We start from the raw sequence: 6,164 nt of genomic DNA on the forward strand, positions 1-6,164 counted from the left end.
TCAATTTATTGAACTCTGTAGGTACCACCCCTCACCGAGATAAATACACACAATGGGCGGCGGAGCTAAGTGAGCATTTTACCGTTCCCCTAACTTGGGACAAAGTCAAACAAAAAGCCAGTAGACTGAAGAAAACGTTTGATGCTGAGTTTCTACTTCGCACTGCCACCGGACTTGGATGGGATCCGATTCAAAAGAAACCCACTTGCACTGACGAGTATTGGCAGCAATTTATCAGTGTAAGTTTCTAATAGTATATGTCATTTACAGAAATGTGACACCTGTTGTATTAATATTTGTTGCTCCATTTACAGATCCATCCCGAGGTTGAAAGGGCGAGGAAGAAGCCCTTGTTGGATTACGATCTATATTATTGCGCGTTTGCCAATACTCGGGCAAATGGGGCCTTTGAGTATGGTCAAGATGATGCTCCACCACAACATAGGTCCGGCAGCCCAACTGAGCGAGGAACAACTAGTTTCAACGACGGTGACGATGTTCCGCCTACAGATAGAAGACATGGCATGCATAGAGAAAGCCGCAGACAACATGCACACTCACCACCGCGAGTAGTACGTCGACGGTCAAGTCGTAGCTCTCGTAGAGCGTCGCCTAGCTATATGGAGCGTGCCGTGGATCGCCTCGTGAATTCGATAGAAACAAGCAGTCGGTCGCGCGGTGTAAGTGCATCTGCGAACATGTCGGCTCAGATTGAAAACATTCAGGATCAATGCATGGATTTATTGGCAACGTTGGACATCTCTCAGGAACAGTATCTCTTCATGTTCAACTTAATGACTATGGAGCCTAGGTGGCAGCGTCCATTCCTGCATATGCCAGAACACCATCGGCTTGTGTGGATTCAGCAGACTATGGAGCAGTGTACCGGACAACAAGTTGCTCCTCCGCCGCCACAACAAATGCCTTCGGCCTCGTACTTTCAGCCAAACACGCAAGCGACCCCTGCACACGGCAACACATTCGGCCAGCCCACTTCCCCATTTCAACCATTCATGCCACCGTTCTCGAGACCCAACTACACAATGCCACGTGGAGGGGATGGTTCTTCGCATATGTGATACTGTTATTTGATTCGTTTTATTTGTTACCACCGTTCTAGAGACTTCATTGAACATGTTATTTTTTATGGTTCGAATTCCTTTATTGTTTTTCGTTTTTAGTACTAATTGAGTAATTCTTATTAGATTGCGGCACATTTGGTTGAGGATTTGTTACTTAATGCAAGCTTATTTATGCAATTATTTATGCAAGAGTATGTTTAATATGCACTTTTTAACTTTACACATACGATTTGCATTTTTATAACTTTATGCTTCATTATTCTGAAAATTTGACAGGGATGGATATAGGTGGGAATTCTAATCCGTTGGGTTCTAATGAATCGGACTACGACAGTGATGATAATTTTTTCATGCAAGTTGTCGCTCCGGCGACTACGCTATGTGTTGGATTTATATATAGAGAACCCTTCTCGCCGAGGCACACTTCTGGTTGGGGCGGTGCACTTAGGGTGCAGTATTATTTGGAACGTAGTCCAACAGTGATGTATGACAAAGTCTGTATAAGTAGTGATGCGTTCTTGCGACTAAGTTTTATCCTTGAGGAAAGGAGCTTACTGCAACCAACTGTCCACCTAAATGTTGATGAACAATTATTTATATTCCTAACTATATTATGTCAGAACCAAACTAACAGGGAGGCACAGGACACTTGGCAACGATCTGGATCGACGGTGTCTGAGTACTTCACCAAAGTTCTTGTGGCGGTATGCAAACTGAAGCAGGACTTCATTTTACATCCAGATTTCCAAACCGTTGACCCGCACATCATTGCAAGTGGAAACAAATACTCACCGTGGTTCGATGTATGTTCGGTAATGTATATTATTTATTGGTTTATAATAATTATTACAACTTCAATATAACCAACATAATATTTGTAAACTATGAAGGATTGTGTTGGAGCACTTGATGGTACTCACATCCCATGTGTTCCCCCTCGTGAAACTGCTGAACTTTACAGAAATAGGAAGGGGTTTTTTTCACTTAATGTGCTTGCCGTGTGCACTTTTGATATGAAATTTACGTACATGTTATCTGGATGGGAGGGTTCCGCACACGATGCGCGAGTATTAGCTGCTGCTTTAGAATTCGCACGCAAAGATTCCCGACACCGCCACCAGGTCAGCCTACAATGATTTCTTATATGTACACTGACATTTCAAATACTTCATCCGCACGCTTATTTATTAATTAATATACGAACAAGTGTAGGAAAATTTTACCTCGTCGACTCAGGGTACGCTAACAACGGATGCTTCATGGCACCATATCGGGGGACAACGTACCACTTGCAAGAGTATAGGGCTCGCCGTGAAAGAGGATTCCACAGTGAACGTGAGCTTTTCAACTACACCCACTCTTCGTTGCGTAATGTCATTGAAAGAACATTTGGTGTGTGGAAGGCTAGATTTCGTATTTTGAGAACCATTAATCGTTACCCCATGACCAAACAAGTTATGATTCCAGTAGCGTGTGCTATAATACATAATTTTATCCACATGTACCGTAATGGGGACAGGCTATTGGACCAATACTCACAAGATGGCGTTCCGGTTGCAGACATTGATCCACCGAATGTTGATGAGGACATTAACGACAATACTAACCATGAGGGTCAACCATTAGATTCTAATGCAGAAGTTGACATGAATGCTTTAAGGGATGCAAGGGCGCATACAATGTGGGCAGTGTACCGGCACCGTCGTGCACGCTAATGCCCTCGTTCATTGTTGTCTTTTTAAACTTAAATATGTATTTTTTGCTGTCTTTTTTAACTTAATTAAAATGAAAACTGAGCTTGTACTTGTTATTTTTATTATTTTTTATTTTTGTAATTACAAGTAATTTATTACAATAAAACATAATAAAGGCGGAAAAATAAAAAAATTGTAAAAGAATTGAATAAAATTGTAGGAGGAGAAAAAATGATATTCACTATTCACAACTCAAGTTTTATCACAAACAAACACAAACTCAAAAAATTCTTAACTCAAATCATAACTCAAGTATACACAACCAAACGCAAACTCAAGTTACAACTTAAACTCAAGTTATAACTCAAATTCAACTCAAATTCAACTCAAAAACTTAACTTAAAAATACTTGCAAAAGAACAAGCCCTTATTTACTCAATAGCTAAATGGGCTAACAAATTATTACGGCATCATTCATTTCACCGATTCGAGTTTTCAGTTTTAAATTTTTACAGTAAAAAGTTATTAAAAAATGTCACATCTATTTTTTTTATTATAGTAAAAAGCTCTTAAAAAATGTCACATTTCAACTCGAATTGAAAATTTAAATCCGCGAAGTGAATAAGACCTACATATTATACATATACTAAAGGAGAGGACGAGATTCACTGTTCATGCTACAGTGCAATGAACAGTGTCTTCCCGTTTTACCCTTACTTTTTTCTCCTGTTGAATTTTTTATTCATGTTATGTCCTTTTGAGTATAAACTTACTATATTGCCCTTTAGTTCATCTTTTTTTATTTTTGTTTGTTCTGATCGTTTTGGTAATTTATACTCAGAACGAGTGTTTTATTTTACCTTTTTTCTCGTTTCTTGCTTTTTGAATTGTTTTTCTTCCTTTCTTTTGTTATTCTTTCATTTGATTTTTTAATTTCGTTCTGTCCTTTTTTGTCTTGTTGTCTATTCGGTGGGTTACATCATTTTCTTCACACCGAACTTTCTACTATTTCTTGCTTCTATACTCTGTTCATCTTCTCAAATATGTTTCTTCATTTCTTTTTTTTTTTTTTTTTGATGTTTTGGGATTTACTTAAAATTTAACCGTGCGATTTCATAATATATTTTTTATTCTCGAATTCCTCTTTTTTAATGTTTTAGGATATCGTTTATTTTTTTTTCTCTTCCCGTTTTCCAGAGTATATTTTCTTTTCTTTAGATGTTTTATGGTTTTTGTAATTTTGTTGCTTTGTTCCTTTTTTGATGTTTTGGCAAAACTGGATTGAGATCAGAGTATATTTTCCCTTCTTTAGATGTTTTATGGTTTTTGTAAAAAAAAAAAAAAATTGTTCTTTCCTTTATTTTGTTTCTCTTTATTTTTAAAATTTTTCTCTGTTCATCTTTGTACAAATTTTTATTTTCATTTTTAGTGTTTTGTTCATAAAATTCCTTTTTTCTGTGTTGTAATTTTAAGTATTAATTTAATTTTGCTTTATTTATTTTTGGATGATTTAGGTTTTCCTTCTTCTATTTTTTTTTTCATAAATTTATTTCTAAGGTTTTTTCTGTACGTTCTAAGGAATTTTTTTTCTTATATTTTTTCACTTATTTATGTTTTAGAGTTTTTTTTCCGTCTTTATTTTCTTGGATAAATTTTTTCTTTTTTTTTTTTGTTTCTTTCTCACGGAATTTTTTTTTTTCATTTTTTTGACTATTTTATGTTTTAGGTTTTTTTTCTCCTTTTTTGATATATTTTTGTTTCTTTTTTTTTTTTGTTTCTTTGTTTACTATGTATGATTTATTTGTCTTAATTCTTTTATTTCAGAATGTTTTCGATGCATATTTTGTTCAAATTTTTTTTCCATATTTTCTTATTTTTCAATCTGACCAATTTCCTCATGATGCTTTTCTTCACTTTATTTTTTGTAGGATTATTACTAACTTACCGTGTTAATGTTATATTTTGACATGTGTTTTTCTCATGCTACAGATTTGTCTAATAGATATCTGATATTTTTGTGTCCGTTGCTTATTCGTTCTTTTTCGTGGTGATTTGCATGCTTGAAGACACATGCGGTAAAAAATTTATTTATATGATTTATCCCTCTTTGCAGAAATTTGTATCAGAGATTTGAAAATTTACTTTTGGCGTATATATAATGCCTATTCTGCCTTCTTTCTTTTCTTACTCTTTAAAAAACATCTTCATATTAGGCTTATGTTAGTATTGTTCGTGTTTTTTGGCAAAATCGGCTCTTCTTTTCCCTTTGTTGGTTTTAGATATTGGGTTATTCTATCTGCTTCTGTTTGATTTTGAATCTTAGTTTTTCTGGTGGATCTATCATGTTCACTACGTTTCTTACATTGAGGTATTGTGTTTTTTTTCTTACATTTATTTTTTTACTGTTAAAAACTATTTAGTTGTGATGTTGTTTTGATTTCTTATATGAAGTTGTTCATATCTTCCTTTATCTCTTCAATATGCTCTGTTTTTATGGTGTTGTTATCATTTGTTTTGGTGATGATGTTGTTATTTTCTTTTATTATTAACACATATTGGGTGACTGTTAATCAAGACATTGCTGGTTTTGATGTTGCCCGTATTGTCTGGAGTTTATGCTGACATGTTACAATTTCATTTTCTTATGGTATTAATGTTATTTGATGAGTCAGTGTTCTTTAAACAGTTACTAATTTTTTTTAATGTTCACATTACAAAAATTTGTTTTTGTTCTAATTTAAATTACTTTGGTCTTTATGTACAATAATTGTAATAATCTGTCTTCAGTTTTTTACTTATTTATTTGTTGTTAAATGTGTCATTTTATGCGTTTTACTATAGATAGAGACTCTAAGATGTTTTAATTTATTTAGTTTTTGGTATAAACCCTTTATGCGTTTTACTATAGATAGAGACTCTAAGATGTTTTAATTTATTTAGTTTTTGGTATAAACCCTTTATTAATTCAGCTGGCAGCTAAATACATTGCTACGTCATGTTTCAATACTTATGATGTGTGTTGTTAACAATAGAACATAATAACCTGAACCAAATATTTCTTATAATATTTTCTGGTTCCTTTATCTTTAGTTAGTTGTTAAATGCATTGCTGAATTATAATTTAGTTATTAATGTATCAGTTTTTACATTTTATTTGTCACTTATTTATACATACTACATTCTGTAGCAACATGTGCTCGATGATTGTTATTACAACCTTGGTTGTCATTGACATTGCCCTTATTATTTTAGATTTATGCCAATATGTTTTAATATGTTTTTCCTTTTAGTTTTAATGTTATTTGCTAAGTCCGGGTTTTTTTTATTTGTTTGTGTCGCTTTGTGGTGCTTATTTTATAAAATTTTGTCTAACTTTCATTTCTAATAA

Source organism: Morus notabilis, unplaced genomic scaffold (assembly GCF_000414095.1).
Source record: "Morus notabilis unplaced genomic scaffold, ASM41409v2 Scaffold4092, whole genome shotgun sequence".
NCBI lineage: Eukaryota > Viridiplantae > Streptophyta > Magnoliopsida > Rosales > Moraceae > Morus > Morus notabilis.